Below are 25,440 nucleotides of genomic sequence, written 5' to 3'. Positions count from 1 at the left end.
ACTCTTTGCAACCCCATGGACAGCAGCCCACCTAACTTAACATTTATTGATTTCTTAATGTAATTCAGAAAGTTTTTGGAGTGTTTTACCTGAATCATATCACTAAATTCTCATAAGACCTCAGTGAAATAATGAATGTTCATGCTCATTTCACAGATGAAGAAGCACGATTTTAATTTTCCAAAGTTTCCAAAGATAGTACATGATGAGTTAAAACTCAAATTCATGACTGCCTTTTCAAAATTGAAGTGTGTTTGATATAAAATATTATGTTAGTTTCCAGTGTACAGCAAAGGGATTCAGTTATATCTATTTGTATATATTATACATTTTTATTCTTTTTCCATTATAGTTTATTACAAGAACCATGTCTGACTTTTTTTTTTAATTTTATTTTTTAACTTTACAATATTGTATTGGTTTTGCCGTATATCGACATGAATCCACCACAGGTATACATGTGTTCCCCATCCTGAACCCTCCTCCCTCCTCCCTCCCCATAACATCCCTCTGGGTTGTCCTAGTGCACCAGCCCCAAGCATCCAGTATTGTGCATCGAAACTGGATGGCAACTCGTTTTATATATGATATTATACATGTTTCAATGCCCTTCTCCCAAATCATCCCACCCTCTCCCTCTCCCACGGAGTCCAAAAGACTGTTCTATGCATCAGTGTCTCTTTTTCTCTCTCATATACAGGATTATTGTTACCATCTTTCTAAATTCCATATATATGCGTTAGTATACTGTATTGGTGTTTTTCTTTCTGGCTTACTTCACTCTGTATAATAGGCTCCAGTTTCATCCACCTCATTAGAACTGATTCAAATGTATTCTTTTTAATGGCTGAGTAATATTCCATTGTGCATATGTACCACAGCTTTCTTATCCATTCATCTGCTGATGGACATCTAGGTTGCTTCCATGTCCTGGCTATTATAAACAGTGCTGCAATGAACACTGGGGTACATGTGTCTCTTTCAATTCTGGTTTCCTCAGTGTATATGCCCAGCAGTGGGATTGCTGGGTCATAAGGCAGTTCTATTTCCAGTTTTTTAAGGAATCTCCACACTGTTCTCCATAGTGGCTGTACTAGTTTGCATTCCCACCAACAGTGTAAGAGGGCTCCCTGCTCTCCACACCCTCTCCAGCATTTATTGCTTGTAGACTTTTGGATCGCAGCCATTCTGACTGGTGTGAAATGTTACCTCATAGTGGTTTTGATCTGACTTTTTAATCCATATATGTAAGCAGGCAGATTCACAGCCTTAAGTCATCATATCAAAGTGTATCGTTTCCATCAGTATGTTTGTGTTTTAGTGTATGCTATATAATGAATACTTTTGTCTGTTTTAATTAACTTATTTATTTTAATTGGAGGATAATTTCTTTACAATATTGTGGTGGTCTTTGCCATACATTGACACAAATCACCCATGGGTGCACACGTGTCCCCCCATCCTGAACCCCCCTCCCCACCCCATCCTTCTGGGTTGTCCCAGAGCACCAACATTGAGTGCTCTGCTTCATGCATTGAACTTGGACTGGTCAACTATTTTACATATGGTAATATACATGTTTCTATGTTATTCTCTCAAATCATCCCACCCTTGCCATCTCCCACATAATCCAAAAGTCTGTTCTTTGTATCTGTGTCTCTTTTGCTGCCTTACATATAGGATCATTGTTACCATCCTTCTAAATTCCATATATATATGCATTAATATATATGTATTAATACATATTAATACTAATACATATTAATATATGTATATTAATACACATATTAATATGTATTAATGTACTATTAATTTTAATATTAATATTAGTATTAATATAATATGTATTAGTGTTTCTCTTTCTGACTTACTTCACTCTGTATAATAGGCTCCAGTTTCATCTTCTGCTCTATAACTGACTCAAATGCATTCTTTTTTATAGCTGAGTGATATTCCATAATGAATACTTTTCTATTTTTTTCATTATCTGGGTAAGGTGTGGCAAGCTCATGAGATGTTTCTGATGTTAATTGTCCTAGGAATAGCATATTGGGGCTTCCCTGGTGGCTCTACAGTAAAGAGTCTGCCTGCAAATGCAGGAGATGGGGGTTTGACCCCTGAGTGGGGAAGATCCCCTGGAGAAGGAAATAACCCATTCCAGTGTTCTTGCCTGGATAATCCCATGGACAGAGGAGCCTGGAGGGCTACAGTCCATAAGGTCACAAAGAGTTGGATAGAACCGAGCAACTAAACAATTGTCAAGCTACTACTGCTGCTGCTATTACTGCTAATGATACTGGTATTATTACTACTGCTGTCACAGTAACTACAGCTGCTTAACTGGTGCATGGTGCTTACTTATTATGAGCGAGGCATTCCTCTTTCCTGTTTAAGCTTCATGGTAGGTATTTTATTAAAGAATCATCTTACAAATAAGGCACCTAAGCGTTAGATGGGAAAATAACTTGTTCAAGATATTCCATCTCAGAGTGGTTGGGATTCAGATACACCATGTTCAAACCACCACTGTGCCCTAGAGAAATTCCTATCATGGGCATCTTATACCTCATCCATCGTTCTTCCTGAAATGCTCATTTCTTTGCATGTTCCTCGGGTCTGTTATCTCTCACGTCTTTTTTCCCATACTGCTATTATTTTCTATCTTTTGTTGTCAAAAGGATGATGCCCTTAAAATCCAGAATCTCCACCCTCGTCTTTTCATTGATTTCCCTCGACTCGGTGACCCCATTTGAGGACACTGCCATGTGGGTCTCCTAAATGTACACTTTCTTCCTTCTGTCTCCCCTTGTGCCTCTGAAATTCCCATTAACTCTGTGAAACATTAGAATCACTGTTCTCCCCTGCTCACCACTCTTCCTCCATTAAACTTTCATGCATCACCATTCCCTCTCCAACTTTCCCTTTCCAGGCATTGTCTTTCCTTCTCACCCAGACCTCCTTCACGTTGGTTAAATGACTCCATGTCTAGAATGTCTACCTCCACCCTACATTCTCCTCCTTAATTCCACTTCCCACCCCCAACACACACACACACACACACACACACACACACACACACACATACACACTTCATCATCACCCATTCCTCTTTCAGTCAGACCACCTCAGTGATTCAGTAAGAGGTTGCACTTAGTTCAACCTCTTCAAAGAGCTGCCCCGATGCCACCTTCCCTTGTCTTAACTGACTTGTCCACTTTCATCTCTTAGAATTCCATTTGTTCAGTCATTCAGTCATGTCTGATTCTTTGCAACCCCTTGGACTGCAGCACGCCAGACTTCCCTGTCCTTCACTGTCTCCTGGAATTTGCTTTTTAGTGTCAGAGACATGGATGTTATGCTTTTTTCTTCATCACACGATGCTTTGCTTGGGTTGACTCCCCCAAGGCCAGTTGTGTGCATCTCCCAAGACCTGTGTTCCTCTCACCCCGCTTGCCATCCCCCCAGGGTGACACAGGAAACCAGCAAATGCTACCGAGCAAGGTTTCTTCCCAAAGAGTCCCTTACCAGTTCACCACTAGAAATCCAAACATTCACTTTTTCCTGTTACAAAGTTTTCCCTTTCATCTCCCTTAGAGCCATAAACCTTACTTAGTTGTCAAGTTCACACTTGAGTCCAAATTTTAGTCAGTTTTTAAAAAAAAAAAAATTACTGAAACATTACAACCCATTTTTTAATTGCTGTAAGAAAACACAAGTCCTTTGTCTTTAGCATTTGTTTCATTGGTATTTTATATTTTAATCTATATCTTGAGAGTATTTCCTCAATGAGTTTTTAACCTGTCAGGAGATCATTTATAGTCATAAAAACTGTGACTGTATCTTGGCTTTCTCTGTGCCTTAAAAGTTACCCTTATCCATAGCCACTTGCCCTTAATGCTGTATTTAACCCCCCATCCCAACATCTAGTTGATAAATAGAAATGTGCTAGGCATCTGATGAGGAGTTATTATAAACAAGAAAATGAAATAGTAAATGTAACAGCAATTATGCCAGTTTCCATTTTCCTCACATCTCCCAAGCATTTCCTTCTTAATTGGAGGGTCTTTACTAATTTCACAACTTGTAAACCTCAGAAAGTTAAAGTTGATATAACTTTCAGCTCATAATCTTTTCCTATCTTGTCATCAATTTATTAAATCCCAACTCTATCACAGTGCTTTTTAAATGATCAATCTCTTCTGTATCATAGATTATTAAATTAATGCTTAAATTTTGCTTTTCTAGATGCTTGGGGTCATAACATTTCAATGGGAATTAAGTTTGACATAATTATTTTATGAAACAAATCTGAAAGATACAACACAGTTTGTCATTGATGTTGGATAACTGTATCTTAAAAAAAAATCAATGATCTGATTCTTATAAATGTTTAGATGTGGCATATCTGGAAGAGATTAATTTCAGCAATGTGGACTTAGATAATTTTCAAAAATAAAATTAATGTAATTTCTGCTTCCCCAACATTCTGGTTATTTTGTTCCAGAAATTGCTTGAGGAGTCTTCTTAATAGTGCTACAACAGTACCACCGAATCTCTGCAGTGAGCATTTGCTAGTGTTGAAAAATTTACATTATAGCTCCAAGTGGCAGCATTTACCTGAACAATGGCACTTAAATGTGTGTACCTTTTCTAGAGTCACATAGTGCTCTTTGGAGAAAAAGGATATAACCATGTATTTAGTAAAGTGAATGCATGATGAAGTGGGAGGCCAGCCAGATCTACTTAAAGCCTATCCCCTTCAACAGGAGAGCAGCATCAAGCTGACTTCTTTCAAGGATGAGGACTTGGACCTTCTCCTTCTCCATCTTCTTCATTTATCCTTGAGTTTGCACCTAAATCTAATCTAATCTTAAACTAAATCTAATCTAACCTAATCTTTTCTAATCTCCCCTCATTATTGGCTGTTGTCCCAATTGTCTCTTCTAGTCTTTACAAAGATGTCCTTTTTCTGTTTGTGCAGTTATGTATATTTAGACGAGAAACAAAAGGGTTTGAAAAGAAAAAAAAAAAAAAGAAAAACTACATACATTCAATAATGCATATTCTCATCTCAGGCAGGGGCTCGCGACTGTTCAACTTGACATGCCTACCCAAGAAAAACTCCAGGTCCTCAGCATTTAGAGGCTCCACTGGTGGCTCAGATGGTAAAGAATCTGCCTGAAATGTGGGAGACCCAGGTTCAATCCATGGGTTGGGAAGATCCTCTGGAGAAGGAAATACCAATCCACTCCAGTATTCTTGCCTGGAGAATTCCACAAACAGATGGGCCTGGTCCATGGAATCACAAAGAGTCAGACACAACTAAGTGACTAACACTTTCTTTCTTTAGTATTTAGGTCAGCGTGGTTTGCTAGAAATATAACGTGATCCAAAAGTGAGAGCCAACTATGTAATCAAAATTTCCTAATAACTACATTGATAAAGTAAAAAAAAAAAAAAAAAAAATCTGCTGTGTTTAATTTTAAAAATGTACTTTTTTAACCCAACATAGCCCAATTATGATCATTTCAATATGTAATCAATATAAAATATTAATGAAGTAGTTTGCACATTTTTTCCATACTAGTCTTCAAAACCTGGCATGTAATTCAGTTACGACATTTCTCAAGGTTGATAGAACCACATTTCAGGTTCTCGTTAGCTATGTATGCTAGTATCTCCTGTTTCAGAGGGCTTGGACACAGCAAGCAGAGGAATTTTAGTTTTCTTTTTTTCCTTCCACAGCAGTTGCTAATGTATGCAGAGTCCTGGTGCTTTGCCTACATTTTACTCATGATGTAGGTTTCAGTAGACAGCGGTAAGTTTCATGACAAGGACTCACAAGAAAATGGGTCTGAAATATACGAATCTACGCCATTGTCTAATCCCATGGGTGGAGGAGCCTGGTAGGCTGCAGTCCATGGGGTCGCTAAGAGTCGGACACGACTGAGCAACTTCACTTTGACTTTTCACTTTCATGCATTGGAGGAGGAAATGGCAACCCACTCCAGTGTTCTTGCCTGGAGAATCCCATGAACAGGGGAGCCTGGTGGGCTGCTGTCTATGGGGTCGCACAGAGTCGTACACGACTGAAGTGACTTAGCAGCAGCAGCAGCAGCACGCCATTGTCTGATTGGAATTCTTCCTTTTAGCTTCTTCGCAGTTACTGAGACAGACTTGAGCTGAATAGCAGCAGACAGGAGAAGTCTATTTTCACAATTACTTTTAAGGCAGAAGATAAGGGTGAGCCTAGTTCTGCATTAATCCAAACAGGTTTCTCAAAAAGAACCTCATTTCAGATGCTGTCTTATTTTGGGAAGAAATGGCACTGGGATCTAATGAACGAAGATTATGGAAAACTTTGAAGGAGAGACTGATTAGCTAGTGGAGTAAGCAGAGAATTGAAAACAGTTTCATGCATGTGTGGCTCAAGATATATAAAGAATACAATTAAGAGAACTCTAGGGAGAAAACAAACTATTAATAGGTTCAGTTCTGAAAGATAGTTGTTACAATCTATGTTACTGTAAGTACATTGGATTCCTGTACCACATGTCTTTCCCATCTGTAAACTACTACATATACTACAGTAAGATATTCACACAACAGCCCAGCTCCAGAGACCACATACCCAGTCTCTACACAGTAATGTCAATAGACAAGCAAAGATTTTGGAATGATATTCTCAGCATTAGTATGAAGATGAAATGGCGTATGCAAAACAGCCTGCAAAGTCTTTAAACTGTAAAGAAGGTAAATGGAACGTAGGTGATATAGGATGAAGTTTATGGGCTGTGTGGTGTTATTTTCTCTCTGTCCTCAGTTTTCCTCCCTGTATAATAGTTTCTATTTCCTAGGTCTGTTGGAAAGGTGAAATGAAATACTCCATATAAAATCCTTAAAGAGACATCAACACAGTGAAATTCTATATGTATTAGCTGTTGCAATTACCATCTCGATCTTCTCCCCCTTCCAATCTTGAAAGCAAATTCAGATTTCAGATTTCAGTGATTGGAGACAAATCACAAGAAAAAAAAATTGAAAGTAAATTCATATAAATTATATGATGCTGCTGCTGCTGCTAAGTCGCTTCAGTCATGTCCAACTCTGTGCGACCCCATAGACGGCAGCCCACCAGGCTCCCCTGTCCCTGGGATTCTCCAGGCAAGAATACTGGAGTGGGTTGCCATTTCCTTCTCCAATGCATGAAACTGAAAAGTGAAAGTGAGGTCGCTCAGTCGTGTCTGACTCTTAGCAACCCCATGGACTGCAGCCTACCAGGCTCCTCCATCCATGGGATTTTCCAGGCAAGAGTACTGGAGTGGGGTGCCATTGCCTTCTCCAAATTATCTTAATGCTACTGGCTCCTAAGCAAATGTTTTTTTATGCTTTATTGGAGTTCTTTAGAATAAAAAAGAGAGACTACCAGGCTCATTTAAGAAGAAAAAATGAATAGAGATTCAGAAAAGGAGTGAGCACCTACTGAAGGGTGAGTCTATGTCAGAACAGGCCATTGTGTTCACATGTAACTATGTGGATTGCAATAATGTGACAAAAATCACATATCCAGCATGCATGGAGATATATACGAGTATATAAATAGCATGATGGTATCAAAAATATAGATGTAATAATAGTCAGATGGAGATTATATCTAGATTCATTTTTCTTAAGGGTCTAATAAATCAGGTTCAAAGTATTTTTAATAAGGTTTGACATAAAACAGCAAAGTTCTATAAAGCAATTATCCTTCAATAAAAAATTAATTAAAAAAAAAGAAGACAAGTCGCTTCAGTCATGTCTGACTTTCTGTGACCCCATGGACTGTAAGCCACTAGGCTTCTATATCCATGGGATTCTCCAAGCAAGAATACTTGAGTGGTTGCCATGCTCTCCTCCAAGGGATCTTCTCAACCCAGGGATGGAACCCATGTCTCCTCCATCTCCTGCATTGACAGGTGGGCTCTTTACCACTAGTGCCACCTGGGAAGCCCCAGAGGAATACATAGGTTAGTATCAATTATCAAATGATAAGACATTTCTGCTTGGTCATTCAAAATGTAGACTTTTAAGAAAAAGATGTGATAATTAAATGTATATCAGTAATCAAATATCAGGTATCATTCAAATACTTTACAAATATCTTTGTATTTAATGTTCACCATGACCCCGGCTTCCCTGGTTTCTCATATGGTAAAGAATCTGCTGGCAATGCAGGAGAACTGGGTTCGATCCCTGGGTCAGGATGATCCCCTGGAGAAGGGAATGGCAACCCTCTCCAGTATTCTTGCCTGGAGAATCCCACGGACAGAGAAGCCTGGAGGGTACAGTCCATGGGATCACAAACAGTCAGACATGACTGAGCTACTAACATTTTCACTTTCTTTCATATCCCTGCAAGTTAGGTGTCCTCCTTGGTCTTGTTTTTCATGCAAAGAGTTTCGGGCACAGAGGCATGAGGTCACATAGCGGTAAGTGGGAGAGGCTGAACTGTGACCTGGGATCTTATTCTATCAGTCCCTACAATGCTCGGCCTGTTCCCTTTCAATTTAAAAGAAAGAATCAATTTAAAAGAAAGAATAAAAATAGGTTTCTTTAAAGAAGAGACCTATGCTTTCATTGGAGCACAAATTTTTGAAATGGGATTGAGCAAACAGATATTTTCCTCCTGACAAATTATTCCCCGATCCCCGAGGAGCCTGGGAAGGGGAGAGGAGAACGTGGTCCCTGCTCCGGGGAAAGCCGTGTGCCACCCGGTTTTCTCCTCAGGGGAGGGACGTTGCTCGGCCCCGCACCCTCCCACTTCTCCGCCTGCTCCTTGTGCGGTGCGGGTGGAGGTGTCTGGCAGGCCTGCAGGCCCCCCTCGGGGATTACGAGCCTCAGAGGAGAAGCACAAAGGCAGGCCAACGGCAGCAGGGAGACGTGACCGCCCGTCCCCGTGTTGTGGTGGACGCTGCGGCTGTGGCGGCTTTCTGTGAGCTCGGTGGGGTGACACCAGCCACAGCCTTGGGGCTCTCAGATGAACTCGATGTATCAGCGCAGCTCACGGGAGCCTCACGCCCACAGAGGGATGCTTGGCTGGAGGACCTTTCTCATATTTTACTCTGAAGGCTAGATGTGATTGGCTACAGCTGTTTCTTTATAGAGTTGGTCAGTCTTGGAGAAAAGGAGGTGGGTGAGCAGGGGTCTGCTCCCAGCCAGATAGTCCTCCTTTTGGAAAAGGCTCTCTTTGCATTCGGTTGATCCTCTCTCCCCTCTCTCCACTGCAGCCCTAAATCCCCCCTACCCCCAACTTGTCCTCCCAGGAACCCTTGTTTAGGGGCAGAAAGGTGAGGCCTAGAGGATGCTGCTGGGCACGGGGATCCCAGTACCTGCAGCCAGGGGTTCTCTGGCTCCAGGTGAAGTGGACTTAGACACTTGAGGCAGGAAATGAACCACCTGACCCTTGGCTGGTTGATCATCCTTCCCTCCTTATTTTCCATTTTCAGCCAGCAGAGTCTTTTTTCGCCCACTAAGAATTATTTCAAGAAAAGCCACAGGGAAGTGTAGGCATGGCTCAGCATTTTATTTAGATCACACACCTCTGTGGCAGGTTTGTGTTAGGAACTTGGCGTGCATTAGTTGATCTTATCCTGTCCGGAAGTGTTCAAGTTTAATATTAATCCTCAGAACTTGCAGGTAAGGAACCTAAGCCTGTGTGATGTGAGGCATGCTGTCCAGAGCTGCAGAGACGGTGGGTGCAAAGGCAGGTCTCACACAGCGCCTCCTGCTTGGGGCAGTTAAGGACAGGTGTGTTTGCTTTTTCTATTTCACTCTGTTGAGAAGCATGACCTGCAAACCACTGAAAAGTAGCTGTAAACGAATTATTAGCAGAGTCTATAGCTATTTACTCACTGAGGCTGTCACCTTGTCTCTCTGTCTCAACACATGCATTTAAGATAAATATTCACTGAAAAGTGTCAAAACCCATTGTCACTGTTGCGTGATAGTTTGAAAGAGTACAGGATGTGGCAGCTGTTTTGCTTGTTTTAGAGAGTTGACGGATTTTATCCGTTTCAGGACAGTTGTATTTCCTTGGAACAATTAATGATAACAAGCAGAGATGCCATGAAATAGAGTGCCAGGAGAAGTCTTAGCAATACCCTTAATAAAACATGCTAAATAATGGATGCCATGTTTCATGTAAAGTTGCCTAAAGCTGCAAATTTCTTTAATTGATAAGCCTTACATAATGTGACTGGAAACGACAACATGTCACTTGCCAGTGCCTTATGAAATGTCACTCAAGGTTTTTAATTGCAGACATTGTGCCACTGATGGGGAAGAGAAACTCTGGGAGAAGATACAGCCGGAGCGAGGCAGGGAGGGAGAGGAGTCATGCTTTTTCATGGGTGTCAAACTCTGTGATATTTAAAACACAGCTGTGTTTTTATCAGTTATGTTACAGAGGTAATATTGTAAAAATGAATCTTAAATGATTAATCATGTCAGGACCAAGCATTGCAAAATAAGGTTGAATGGGATAGTCTTCATTTAAGAAACACAGCTCTGTATTAAGTGTGGACAGCTTTGGGGAGTTTAGTTTTCAGCACTTATCTATATATACCAGGTAATAAACAACCCTAAGTCTCACCAATTGTTTTTAAATGTTGAAAATATATGTCAGTGGTATTATAGTAAATCTGGTGTGCATGCTTTGCATTTCACAAGGCTACAGGGCTTTCTGATAAGCACTTTTTTGTAATATTATCTCTCTGAATGCAATCTAACATTTTAAAGCATAATCGTAAGTGCCTGTATACCAGTTATTTTGAGGCCCAAGTTGCAGTATTTTTCCAAGACTTTTTCTCATGTAAATACCATCTTAGGTTGTAGGACTGAAGCTGTCTAGTGACCAAATTAATACTTCCCAAGGAAATGCCATTCCTTGTGATGGGCAGTGATGGAAGTGTTTACTAGCAAGGACCCTGTTTTCTTACTAGCTAAGACATCCTGGACAAGCTGTGTGCAAAGCCTCTGCCTGTGAATCTGTTGAATTGGATTCATGTTCCTTTTTTTTTTTTTTTTAAGTTTAATAGTGTTGATTCACAATGTTCTGTTAGTTTCAGGTGTACAACAAAGTGATTCAGTGTGGAATATGTGCATATATGTGTGTGTACGTGTGTATCTAGATTAATACAATTAATGCTTTAAATCTCATGGGACTAGTAAAGAGTAAATGAGATGCTGGAAGTACTCACTATCAATAATGGCCATTATTATTGAAATCATTATTGCTGACAAGCTAGAATGGAACAAAGGTGGAAACCAAAGGAAAGCAGTTCATCCTCTGAAACTCTCAGAGGCTAAAATCGTAGAACACAGTACATTTTGGTTTTATTTTTAAGATTGGTATTAAGTGATGAACATTTCAGTTTTAATTGACAGCATTTTCTTCTCAATATCCTCAATATTATACAAATTAATAGTTCTCTCTTTCCCCATAATTGAGCATAATGAGTGTTTCCAGTATTTGCTTCTACACATAATGCTATAATTAGTGTCTCTGTATATATAGCATTGCCTTTGTTTCTTCTGTTTAATTATTTCCTAAGGAAAGAATTCTTGGGATGTTATTTATGCTTTGCAAACTTGCTGAGCAAATTTCCATGCCACACATATTTTTACTACAATTACTCTTGGATTTGATGTTCGCATTTCCTTTTAATTTGCTGAGGATTTAATAGCATGAAAATGATGCCCCAAAGTTGGTTTTTTTTATTTTTTTTATTTTTTTTATTTCCAGTAGACTATGCCTGCTGTCTATTTGTGTTTGTTCATTTAAGAAACATTTATGCAGGACAGACAAGATGTCAGATATATTTAACAGTCAGGTCAGTAGACTCTTTCTGTCAAGGGCCATAAAGTAAATGTTTCATGTATTTCAAGCCATATGGTCTGTGTTTCAGCTACTGTAGTCAGTAATTTTAGAGCAGAAGTCTCCAGTGACTACCTAAACAAACAGGCATGAGTGTTTCTACACGCATCCTGGGGTCTATTTACAATAATAGATACCAGGCTGCATGCGGCCCATAAGCTGTAGTCTGCTTACATAAGTTCTTCGCTGGGGCTACCAAGTGAACAAAACAAGAAAAGCCCCAACTGCCATATCTTTGTGGGGAGAAGTGAAAGTCACTCAGTCGTGTCCAAATCTTTGTGACCCCATGGACTAGAATTCTCCAGGCCAGAATACTGGAGTGGGTAGCCTTTCCCTTCTCCAGGGGATCTTCCCAACCCAGGGATCGAGCCCAGGTCTCCTGCATTGCAGGTAGATCTTTACCAGCTGAGCCACAAGGGAAGCCCTCATGGGTAGAGGTCGACCACATAAATTAAAACAAAAATGAGTAAAAACAAATCAATATGTCACATACCCAATTGTAATAATTGTTTACTTAAGTGTTGACAGACGCATTCACTGAGACAGTGCCCTCTGATTGAGCTGTGGTGACTACTGCTTGGTTTGCCTAAGATCGTCCTGGTGTTAGCACTGGAGGTCCCCTGTCCTGGGAAACCACTATCTTTGGCCAACACAGCAATATGTTGTGGAGGTGAGAGATTAAAAGACATGAGAATGTTGAGAGCATGGTCGAGATCAAGGAAACAGCCAGGACTTTGATCCTGAGCAACCACAGGGTGAGTGAAGAGCAATGCAGAAGCCAGTATGGCTGGAGTGGAGTGGACAGTGGCATGGTTGTGGGAGAAAAGATCAGAGGGGATGGATGATGAGGGATTCTGGGGCCCTGTGGGCCATTATACAGAGCCGTATGGGAAGACATCAGATGGTTTTGATGAGAGAAGCAGTGTCATTGCATTTTGAATTTAAGAGACTCACTCTGCTGCTCTTTTGAGCCAAGAATGTGTGGTGGGAAGGGTGGAATGGGGAAACCTGTTTGGAAACCACTCCAGTCTTCAAGGAGAGAGATGATGCAATTTTGAGAGGTAGTAGGAGCAGTGGGGCTTCCCTCGTGCCAATGCAGGAGATGTGGGTTTGATCTTTGGGTCAGGAAGATCCCCTGGAGAACGGAATGGCTACCCACTCCAGTATTCTTGCCTGGAGAATTCCATGGACAGAAGAGCCTGGAGGGCTACAGTCCATGGGGTTGCAAAGAGTCAGACTTGACTGAATGACTCATCACTTTCACAACACAAGCAGCAGTGGAGGTTGCAAGATGCATTTGGATTCAGAATACAGATTAGAAAGGTCAGCTTTCCAAGGAGACTTCTCTGAGGACTTCGTGGTTACCAGATTCCCTCCTGCCTCTGGCTCAGGGCATTTTTTATCCGCTCATTCTGATTATTTAGCATTACATTAAAAAAAAAAAAAAAAAGCTTATAGACATCATTTTTTAGAGCAATTTTAAGATTATAGAAAACTCGAGCAGGAAATAGCATTCCTGTATATGAGTTCTTCTGTCCCCCTGCAAAGTCTTTCCTTTTATTAATATCTTACAATAATATGGTACTTTCATTACAACTGATGAAATAATATCAGTGTATTTTGACAAATGCGTAATTCCATTTACCCACCATTGCAGTGTTGTGTAGAATGGGCCCGCTGCCTTTACAATCCTTTGGGCTCCAGCTGTTCATTTCTCTCTCCACCCTAACCCCTTGGTAACCCTGATCTTTTTACTGTCTATAGTTGTACCTTTTCAGAATGTCATATGGTTGAAGCTATACAACATGTAGGTGCCTCTCCCTTCACAGTATGCATTTAAGGCTATTGCGTCTCTTCATAACTTGGCAGTTCATTTCCTTATATTTCTGAATGGTTTTTGTTATTTAGTCACTGAGTCATGTCCAACTCTTTGCGACTCCATCTTAGTTCAGCCAACCAGGCTCTTCTGTCCATGAGATTTATACAGGCAAGAATACTGGCATGGGTTACCATTTCCTTCTTCAGTCTATTTCTGAATAATATCCCATTATATATGCAACAGAAATGGCAACCCACTTCAGTATTCTTGTCTGGAGAATCCCATGGAAAGAGGAACCTGGTAGGCAAAGTCCTTGGGGTCGCAAAGAGTCAGACATGACTGAGCAACTCACACTTTCACTTTCAAGCTATTGAAGGACATTTTGGTTGCTTCCAGTTTTCATCAATTATGAATAAAGATGTTAGAAGAAGAAAAAAATCAAGCAAAAGAATACAGATTAAAGAAGTTGCCAGTAGAATTTTATGACACAGTGGTTGCAGAACATGAGAGAAACAGGAGAGTCATGTACAATGCCAGTTTTTTCTAAGCCACTGGAAGAATGGGCTTCCCACTTATTGAAATAGAGAAGGCTGTGGAATTTGACTTGGAAAAATAAAGTTTAAGAATATTATCTGAGTAAAACCAATACAATATTGTAAAATTAAACAATAAAATTAAATTTAAAAAAAAGAGTATTATCTGGAAACTAGTAGATCTGGACTGCTATTTAGACATCCATTTGGATATGCCAAGTTGGCAGTTGGATACATAAAAGTGAAATTCAAGAAAGATCTGAAATCAACCTTCAAGCTAGAGAACTGTCAACATATGTACACTATTTAAATCCATAGAACTGAGACTACATGAGACTGCTGGTGAGTTACTTCAGTCGTGTCCGACCCTGTGCAACCCCATAGACGGCAGCCCACCAGGATGCCCCGTCCCTGGGATTCTCCAGGCAAGAACACTGGAGTGGGTTGCCATTTCCTTCTCCAATGCATGAGAGTGAAAAGTGAAAGTGAAGTCTCTCAGTCATGTCCGACTCTCAGCGACCCCATGGACTGCAGCCTTCCAGGTCCTCCATCCATGGGATTTTCCAGGCAAGAGTACTGGAGTGGGTTGCTGCCGGGGTCCTGCCCCGGCTGATCCAGGGTATTCGAAGCGGGGACGGCGTCGGCGACCTATTTATTTATTTAAATATTTTATCAAAGATAGAAAGAGTAATAGGATGAGGATAGCTCAGTAGGAAAATTCAGTGGAGAAAAGAGGCTGAGTGGCTTGGTTTACGCGGGGGACCAATAAAACTTCAAGACAAGAAGTTTGCACCACTTACGTAGGCCGCAGGCATCCTTCCGTTCTCCCGAAGGAGAGGAGACACTGAGGCCTCCCCGGTTGGATCTTAGAAGCCCAGGCATAATTAGTAAGCATGGTGGGTTCCGCGCTCCAGATGGAGACTCAGCCAGAGTGAGAGAGAGAGCGACATGGGGAGACCAGTATTTTGAGAAACTGATCCCAATTCTTTATTTTCCATGGTCTACTTTTATACACTGAGATGTTATGCAAAAGTCATGCGGGGTCAGCAGTCCTGACTTTTATCAAAGTCAGGTGCTTCATACAAATGTATACAGAGGTCTTAGGGGTGTTACATCATCTTCTGGCCAGGGGGGCCTGCTGACAATTTATGACCCTCTCCTTGTGACAGTGGTCAGTCAATCAGGACACTTATTTCTCCAGGGCTGATTATTCTCAAAACAGACGCCACCCAAATAAAGTTACATTCCTACAGGGTGAGGGTGTAGTGGGTTTTAGTTAAGGAAAGAATTTACTTAGCCTAAGGTCTAACGTGATTAATATCAAAGGTTAATTCTATATATTCATTAGTGTGTGTAAGGGCAGGGGATATGGAGACTTAGCAACAAACATTGGCTCAACAAATGAAAAACCCTTCACCAACACAATTTCTAATTAGCCCATTATACTTATACTAATAGTTTTCTAACTTTTCTAAGGAACCTGTTTTTAGAAGGTTTAAAGCATCTTGTGCCTCTCACGGTTGGGAGGCTGTGAGCAATCACATGTGGCCGGACAAGCCTGTCAGGCAGGCCAGAGAACCTTCAGAGGAGTTTGTAGGTTAAAACACTCTTATCACGCCCAGGAATTATTATAAACTGGAGCTCTAAGTTAACTCCTTCTCCAAAAGAGGTGGTGGGGGACAGCCCCCCGTAAAGTCAGAGGTGTAGGTGAGCACAAAGTAGTAAAGTAGGCAGGCTCTGGTTATGGGGGTAGATGCTCGAGGAGTTCCAGGGGGACTCCTGAGGCTCGATCCCGCCTTTGCATACGTATGTCGAGCCTCCTTCCTCATGACCTTTGTCACGGGCGGAGTACCTCACTCTGGGCCCCAACAGGTTGCCATTGCCTTCTCTAAGGATTGAGAGATGAAATCAAAATAATGGGGGGACCGAGAAAGCATGCCCTTAAGGTTAGAGGCAGCCATGGCTGTGGTATATAAGGAACTAGTGAGCAAAATCATATGTACACATTGTAAAAGTATCATTTTTTGATGCTATCTGTACCTATGTAAGATGTAATCATTGGTGGAAAGTGGAGGGAGGGTACACAGGATCAGTCTGTACTATGATGCAACTTCTTGTGAATTTGCAATTATTTCAAGATATAAGAATTTTACAAGTCTATTGACAAAAAAGTACTTCACGGAAGATGACATGGATATCTGTGGGATGTTGTTGAGAGTTTTTATGAGATGAGAACTGAGAACTGACCCTTGGATTTGTTGGTGTGGCTGACATGAGACCAGCGGTTCTTGTGGACCAATGAGGACAGAATCCTGACTCAGGTGGATTCAGTTGAGGATGGGAAAAAACTAAAGATTGCAATTATAGACATTTTTAAGGTGTGTTTCTGAGAAAGGGATTTTTATAAATAAAGCTAAAGGTAGATATGGAGTCTGGAAATAGATGTGGAAACAAAAGTTCAGTTCAGTCACTCAGTCGTGTCCGACTCTTTGCAACCTCATGGACCATAGCACGCCAGGCCTCCCTATCCATCACCAACTCCCAGAGTTTATCCAAACTCATGTCCATCAAGTTGCTGATCCCATTCAGCCATCTCATCCTCTGTCATCCCCTTCTCCTCCTGCCCTCAATCTTTCCCAGCATCAGGGTCTTTTCTAATGAGTCAGCTCTTCGCATCAGGTGGCCAAAGTATTGGAGTTTGAGCTTCAATACCAGTCCTTCCAATGAACACCCGGGACTGATCTCCTTTAGGATGGACTGGTTGGACCTCCTTGCAGTCCAAGGGACTCTCAAGAGTCTTCTCCAACACCACAGTTCAAAACCATCAGTTCTTCAGGGCTCAGCTTTCTTTCTAGTACAACTCTCACATCCATACATGACCACTGGAAAAACCATAGCCTTGGCTAGATGGACCTTTGTTGGCAAAGTAATGTCTCTGCTTTTTAATATGCTCTTTAGGTTAGTCATAACTTTCCTTCCAAGGAGTATGTATCTTTTAAAAGAGTTACTTAAACAAAAGAGTTACCTAAAAAAAAAGATAACTTTTTTTGAATGGGATGTATTATAACATGTTTTTATGGGGCTTCCCAGGTGGTGCTAGTGGTAAAGAATCCACCTGCAGTGCAGGAGAACAGGAGATATGGGTCTGATCCCTCGGTCAGGAAAATCCCCTGGAGAAGGAAATGGCAACCCTCTACAGCATTCTTCCCTGGTGAATCCCATGTACAGAGGAACCTGGCAGGCTACAGTCCATGGGGCTGCAAAGAGTTGGACATGGCTTAGTGACTAAGCTATGTATGCTGAGAGCAGCTCTCCAATCAAAAGAGTAAATGATCATTTGTTGAGGGATTTGGCTTAGATCAGAGCAACAGCACAGGTATAGGTGTAAACTGTAGGCTGAGCATTTACCTGTCCTCCAGGGAGGACATTTTGTGGGCAGAAATGCAAATAGGTGATCATACATGGTGTCAATAGGTCATAAAATTTCTCTTTCAATCGCTTCTATTTTCTTAGGGAAATAGGAAACAAAATCACATTAAGGATGCAGCAGGAGATGCTGGCAGGAGGAGGAAGAGGGTACAAAATGGCCCTTCCTCCCAACAGAGGACTGTTCCTCCCAGTGGAGAATGGATGTGGGGAACAGAGCAGGGATGTCATCATTAAAAACCGGGTTGGATGTGGTTGACTCATCACTGCATGTCTATCTGGGTTTTTTCTGCAGCCACATTTACCGTGGGAGTCCATATGGATTTGGTCCAATTTGAATCTAAGGTGCCGACAGCAGAGTGATGACAAACACAGCGGAGTGATTGAAATGAAGGCTGCAAAACCTGAGGATGGCAAGGGGAGACATGGAGACAAGAGGGCATGAGGGAAGGAAGTGAGAAAGTGGAAAGATTGGGGAGTGTTGGCTCATCGGGGTCCAAGAGTGATTGGACTGAAGGTATTTGAGGACATGACCTGGAAATGTAGAGAGTGGAGGTCTGAAAATGGGGTAGCCCACTTTGCTGCTGGAAAATGATCATGTATTGCTTTTGAGGAGGTGGAAGATGAAGGTGGGGATGAAGGCCTGCCTTGGAACTGGGTTGCTGGAAGAGGGACAAGGGAACCAAGAGGCCAGTGTTCAGAAGATGGTCTAGCTTGATACTGAACTCAGTGAGAAGCAAGTCAGATGTAGCGTTGGAGACACTGAAAGTGAACCAGAAGTAAAAATCTGCAAGGACTGGTGAAGCTGCCCCAGGGATTGTGTCGATGACTCCAAGGAAGAAGGTGCTAGATTCTGAGGATGAAAGACTCCCAACTGGAGCACTTCAGGGAGGAAAGAACAAAAGTGGTCCGCAATGAAGTGCATGTCTGTGAGCATGTAGTCCAGGAGAGTGGCATTCAGGACGTGGGTACAAAACTCAGACCTTAGGGAGGATTTCATGATGCAGCATCCTGAAAAGACGTCTGGTTTCCATGAGTGTAAAGAAGTGGGGGTTGTACCCCAGAAGTGGTTGAGATGTGGGAAATTTTGCTGATAGGAGCTTGGGCGAGAGGAAGGAACCATTCACATGAGCTGTGTTAATCTTTGAGGGGAGGTGGGGTGACCTCAAACCAGTACTTCTCACAGTGTCTTCAGTACCCAAGGATGAAGGATGGAAGGGAACGGTCCACCAATGGTCTCACGTATAACACAGGTGATGAGGCTGCAGAAACAGTAGCATTAGATCTGGGACCCATTCATTCCAGCCCTCCAGAGGAGTGGAATCCTCGGGAAGGGGGCTGCCTTCCGACCACTGGACTCTGTGACCCTCTTGTTCCCTTGTGGCAGCTGCTAAACTCCTGGTGAAAGCGGTGTGTAGATCTTGGAGAACAGTCTTACTCAAAGCAGTGGTAAAAATGATCAAAAGAAGTAAATAACCTGTCATTAAGTGATGACTTCCCCGGGTCAGGAAGATCCCCTGGAAAAGGAAATGGCAACCCACTCCAGTACTCTTGCCTAGAAAATTCCACAGATGGAGGAGCCCGGTGGGCTACAGTCCATGAGGTCACAAAGAATTGGACATGACTGAGAACTTTTTTTTTTTTTTTTAAGCAATGACTGCATGCTAAGTTGGAGAAAATACAAATAGCCATTTTTATGGATCATTAGTATTTGCCTGCAATATTTTGAGCACTTTACAGTTATTGATCTATTTAACCTTCACAACCACTCTACAAATTGTTGTTGTTGTTCAGTCATGAAGTCATGTCCAACTCTTTGCAACCCCATGGACTGCAGCACACCAGGCTTCCCTGTCCTTCACTGTCTCCTATAGTTTTTTCAAACTCTTGTCCACTGAGTCAATTTTGCCATCCAACCACCTCATCCTCTGTTGCTTCTTTTCCCTTCTGCCCTCAATGTTTCCCAGCATCAGACTCTTTCTAGTGAATTGACTCTTTGCATCAGGTGGCCAAAGTATTGGAGCTTCAGCTTCAGCATTGGTCCTTCCAATGAATATTCAGGACTGATCTCCTTTAGGATTTACTTCTCTGATCTCCTTGCAGTCCAAGGGACTCTCAAGAATCTTCTCCAACACCACAGTTCAAAAGTATCAGTTATTCAGCAATCAACCTTCTTTATGGCCCAACTCTCACATCCATACTACTGGAAGAAACATGCCTTTGATTGTGTGACATCCTTACTATCTTTATTTATAAATAGCCACACTGAGGCCCAGAGAAGAGAACTTGTTATATAAAGGGGCAAAAACTCAGATTCCAATCCAGGCAGCCAACTTGAAAGCTTGCACTGGTACCAGTATCCTATACAGCCTTAAGGAAGGCATGTTAGAAAACATTGCCTAGTATTAGCAAATGAACGTTTTAAATGTGTGTGCACATCTTTCTTCTTTGCTGAATATTTTTCTATACAATTTTTAAAATTGAGAAGAAATTATGTGCCGAGGTCCAGCCCTGGCTGATCCAGGGAGTTCGAAGTGAGGACGGCGTCTGCGAGGATCAGGATACAATAGCTTCAATTAGATATTAATTAGAGATGTAAAGAGTAATAGAATGAGGATAGCTCAGTAGGAAAATTCAGTGGAGAAAAGAGGCTGAGTAGCTTGGTTTACGTGGGAGACCCATAAAACTTCAAGACAAGAAGTTTGTACCACTTACGTAGGCCGCAGGCATCCTTCCGTTCTCCCGAAGGAGAGGAGACACTGAGGCCTCCCCGGTCGGATCTTAGAAGCCCAGGCAAAATTAGTAAGCTTGGTGGGTTCCACACTCCAGATGGAGACTCAGCCAGAGTTTGAGAGAGAGAGCGACATGGGGAGACCAGTATTTCGAGAAACTGATCCCAATTCTTTATTTTCCATGGTCTACTTTTATACACTGAGATGTTATGCAAAAGTCACACGGGGTCAGCAGTCCTGACTTTTATCAAAGTCAGGTGCTTCATACAAATGTATACAGAGGTCTTAGGGGTGTTACATCATCTTCTGGCCAGGGGGCCTGCTGACAATTTATGACCCTCTCCTTGTGACAGCGGTCAGTCAACCGGACACTTATTTCTCCAGGGGTGATTATTCTTAAAAAAGACTCCACCTTCCGAAGGTACCAGATAAAGTTACATTCCTATAGGGTGAGGGTGTAGTGGGTTTTAATTAAGGAAAGAATTTACTTAGCCTAAGGTCTAACGTGATTAATATCAAAGGTTAATACTTATTTCTTCTATGTATCCATTAATGTGTGTAAGGGCAGGGAATGTGGAGACTTAGCAACAAACATTGGCTCAACAAATGAAAAACCCTTCACCAATACAATTTCTAATCAGCCCACTATACTTATACTAATGGTTTTCTAACTTTTCTAAGGAACCTGTTTTTAGAAGGTTTAGAGCATCTCGTGCCTCTCGTGGTTGGGAGGCTGTAAGCAATCACATGTGGCCGGACAAGCCTGTCAGGCAGGCTAGAGAACCATCAGAGGAGTTTGTAGGTTAAAACACTCTTGTCACGCCCAGGAGTTTTTATTAACTGGAGCTCTAAGTTAACTCCTTCTCCAAAAAAGGTGGTGGGGGACAGCCCCCCATAAGGTCAGAGATGTAGGTGAAAGCACAAAGTAGTAAAGTAGGCAGGCTCTGGTTATGGGGGTAGATGCTCGAGGATTTCCAGGGGGACTCCTGAGGCTCAATCCCGCCTTTGCGTATGTCGAGCCTCCTTCCTCATGACCTTTGCCATGGGTGGAGGTCCTCACGCCGGCTCCCAACAATTATGCAGGGTATACTCTGCATTTTATAAATTTAATATTGTGAGTCAGGGGTTTGCTGAAGCAGTGTGACAGATGCTTGGTAACCACCACATGGTTTGGTTGCATTGTAATTTATTTAACGATTTATCTGTTGTTAAACATTTAGTTGGTTTCAATTTTTCTTTATGATAAATATGGCAAAGTATGTCTCTAAATAATGTTTTATTCTGTATTTTGAATCATGCCATAAAGTTAAATTCCTAACAACACTGATACCCAAGCAAAGCTTATAATACTTTTACAGTTTGGGTTGAAACTTTTTAAAAGTTGTGAAATTCCTTAGGGGACATAGTGCACTCTGATTTCTGCTTACAGTTAGAATTATCTTCCCCACTTACAGAAATCAGTACATTCAAACACATCTTTTATTAAAAACCTTATCTTCTTCTTGGATTAACTTGATGGCATTCAAACTCTTTTAAGCTGTGGATTTTTTTTTTTTTTTCCAAATGCAAGATTTTGTGAAAACTCAATATAGGAAATGGATTTAAAGAAATAATTGCTCTGATAGTTGCTGCAGGATTAGACTCCTTGACTCCATTTTTCCACTTGTGCCCTCTGACCCCTTCATGTGGCTGTCCCAGGAGCATAGGTTTTACTATATGGAGTGAAGGGACTCAATATTGATATTCAGCATCTTATTAGGAAACATTTTGGGTGCTAATTTTTATAGTCAAGTATTTACCTGGCAGTTTCAAACCTAACTTCATTTTCTTTCTGCATAATGTATTAAAAAAAAAAAAAGTGTGTGTGGGGATATGATGTAATTGTAAATAACACTTACTTAAGTAGATAACCTCCCCCAATTTTTCAGCTTCTAGACAAAAAAAAAAAAAAAAATTCTCTGTATTTAGCAGAATTAATATTAAGGTAAATTTTTTGGTACATTTGTTCTACTATTAAAATCCAGGGATAAAAAAAAGAAACTTACATTATATTGATATAAAACTATAATATACAAATATTGGCCAGAATTATCTAGTTTATTTTAATAGTTATTTTTTAATAGTTTACTTTTTTAATTTAAATTTATTTATTTTAACTAGAGGCTAATTATTTTACAATATTGTATTGGTTTTGCCATATATCAACATGAATCCGCCACGGGTGTATGTGATTTCTAAGTTTACATTAAATGTTTATGGAGCTTGAAATAACTCTTCAGTTTCCAAGAAGCTTGTCCATAATCCCCATTTCTTAATGTTTTACTTTGATTATTTTGCTTTGTCTGCCTGCCTTGACTTTATTTCTTCTTGAAATTTCCCTGCTGCTCTGCTGATAAAAAGAACATTTCTGGACTTGTGGCTCAGCTATTTGCTGAAAACAAACAGAGCTAAACAAACACTCAACTGAACCCCTTCTGTGTTGCTACCACAATGAAACTTTCTTCTTACAAGCTTGCTGCAGTTTTTAATAAAATATTATATTTTTTAAAACTTTATATTTGAAAATACCTCATAGTACTATAACTAAATTAGCTTACTTTCCTGCTTTTACTCTTTGAAATGATAAAGTTGGATGTTATCTTAAGCCCATAGGTATATTATTATAGTCCCATTCCTCCTACTGAAGATGGCTGAGTGGAGGGTCCGTGTAACTGATTCAAGTACAGGAAATGTTGATTCCTGTGCATGAAGAAGGAAGAGAGGGGACTTTGCTGAGTTCCAGACTACCTATGAGGCCCAGGCGAATCCCTGAGCACAGCCAGGCTCATAAAACTTGTCGCCCAATGCTTTGTCCTGAGCAAAGGGCTGAGAAATGGGGCACAGCAGGCTGAGGAGACAGGGAGCAAGACAAGGTGGATGAGAGAGGGCAGGATGTTGAACCCAGGAAGGGGCCAAGGGACAGACATGGAGGCCCTGGATGTGGGGTATCGGACAGGACGATTAGTGCCGAGTCCCTGGGGCTGGGACAAAACAATTGTCACATATGGACTCCAGGGTCCCCAGCAGGCCACAAAATCTTTGGATACTCAGTTCAGTTCAGTTGCTCAGTTGCATCCAGCTCTGGGATCCCATGGACTGTAGCACACCAGGCCTCCCCGTCCATCACCAACGCATGGAGTTCACTCAAACTCATGTCCATTGAGTCGGTGATGCCATCCAGCCATCTCATCCTCTATTGTTCCCTTCTCCTCACATCTTCAATCTTTCTCAGCATCAGGGTCTTTTCAAATGAGTCAGCTCTTCGCATCAGGTGGCCAAAGTATTGGAGTTTCAGCTTCAACATCAGTCCTTCCAATGAATGTTCAGGACTGATTTCCTTTAGAATGGACTGGTTGGATCTCCTTGCAGTCCAAGGGACTCTCAAGAGTCTTCTCCAATGCCAAAGTTAAAAAGCATCAATTCTTTGGTGCTCAGCTTTCTTTATAGTCCAACTCTCACATCCATACATGACTACTGGAAAAACCATATCTTTGACTAGATGGACTTTTGTTGGCAAAGTAATGTCTCTGCTTTTTAATATGCTATCTAGGTTGGTCATAACTTTCCTTCCAAGGAGTAAGCGTCTTTTAATTTCATGGCTGCAATCACCATCTGCAGTGATTTTGGAGCCCCCCAAAAACAAAGTCAGCCACTGTTTCCACTGTTTCCCCACCTATTTGCCATGAAGTGATGGGACCGGATGCCATGATCTTAGTTTTCTGAATGTTGAGCTTTAAGCCAACTTTTTCATTCTCCTCTTTCACTTTCATCAAGAGGCTCTTTAATTCTTCTTCACTTTCTGCCATAAGGGTGATGTCATCTGCATATCTGAGGTTATTGATATTTCTCCTGGCAGCCTTGATTCCAGCTTGTGCTTCTTCCAGCCCAAAGTTTCTCATGAGGTACTCTGCATATAAGTTAAATAAGCAGGGTGACAATATACAGCCTTGACATACTCCTTTTCCTATTTGGAACCAGTCTGTTGTTCCATGTCCAGTTCTAACTGTTGCTTCCTGACCTGCCTATAGGTTTCTCAAGAGGCAGGTCAGGTGGTCTGATATTCCTGTCTCTTTTTCCACAGTTTATTGTGAGCCACACAGTCAAAGGCTTTGGCATAGTCCATAAAGCAGAAGAAGATCCTTTTCTGGAAGTCTGGAACTTTTCTTGGTTACTCAAGCCCCTTATAAAAAATGGCATAGTAATATATGTATGTAAACTCCACACACATCTTCTCATATAATTTAAATTATTTGTAGAATATTTGTAATACCTAATACAATGAAAATGCTATGTAAATAGTTGTCAGCATGCAGCAAACTTAAGTTTTACTGTTTGGAACTTTCTAGGAATATTTTTTGTATGTTTTCCATCTGCTGTTGGTAGAATTTATGGATGCAAGAGCAAACTCATTAGGAATGAGCAGGATGCTGAGAAAGTTTGAGGGCAGGAGGAGAAGGGGGCTACAGAGGATGAAATGGTTGGATGGCATTATCAACTCAATAGACATGAATTTGAGCAAACTCTGGGAGATGGTGAAGGACGGGGAAGCCTGACATGCTACAGTCCATGGGGTCACAAAAAGTCAGACATGACTGAGTGACTGAACAACAACAAAATGGATATAGAGTCTGCAGACACAGACAGCCAAGGGTGTACTCTTTGCTAGGATTATGTGATAGGAAAGAAGGGAGGGAGAGTGGAAGGGAGAAATGAGAGAAAAAACAGGAAGAAAGAGCAGAAGGAACAGTAGTTACAGCGTCTTCAAAAAAATGTTGTCTTACAAATATTTGGCTGCCCTATATATACAGTTTACTATATACATAACATTTTGTATTCGATGATTATATAAATTGAATAACATCTATTTTTTTACTATGTGGAAAAATTTACAAGATCCATTTCTTTTCAGAAGAGTATTTATTCCAATGCTAATTTGTACCCTCAGTGTTTTATATTTTACCTTACTGATCCTTT

At 41.2% G+C, this 25,440-nt stretch overlaps 1 protein-coding gene across 1 annotated transcript in view; it reads left to right on the top strand.

The window, feature by feature from the left end:
• Nucleotides 1-25,440, top strand: part of CSMD1 (CUB and Sushi multiple domains 1) — a 2,070,704-nt gene that overhangs the window by 1,002,858 nt on the left and 1,042,406 nt on the right. The gene's annotated exons all lie outside the window — the stretch shown is intronic.

The sequence above is a fragment of the Bos indicus genome, chromosome 27 (genome assembly GCF_029378745.1).
Source record: "Bos indicus isolate NIAB-ARS_2022 breed Sahiwal x Tharparkar chromosome 27, NIAB-ARS_B.indTharparkar_mat_pri_1.0, whole genome shotgun sequence".
Taxonomy (NCBI): domain Eukaryota; kingdom Metazoa; phylum Chordata; class Mammalia; order Artiodactyla; family Bovidae; genus Bos; species Bos indicus.
The sequence above is the reverse complement of the archived record's forward strand: the minus strand, read 5'-3'. Positions and strand labels throughout refer to the sequence as shown.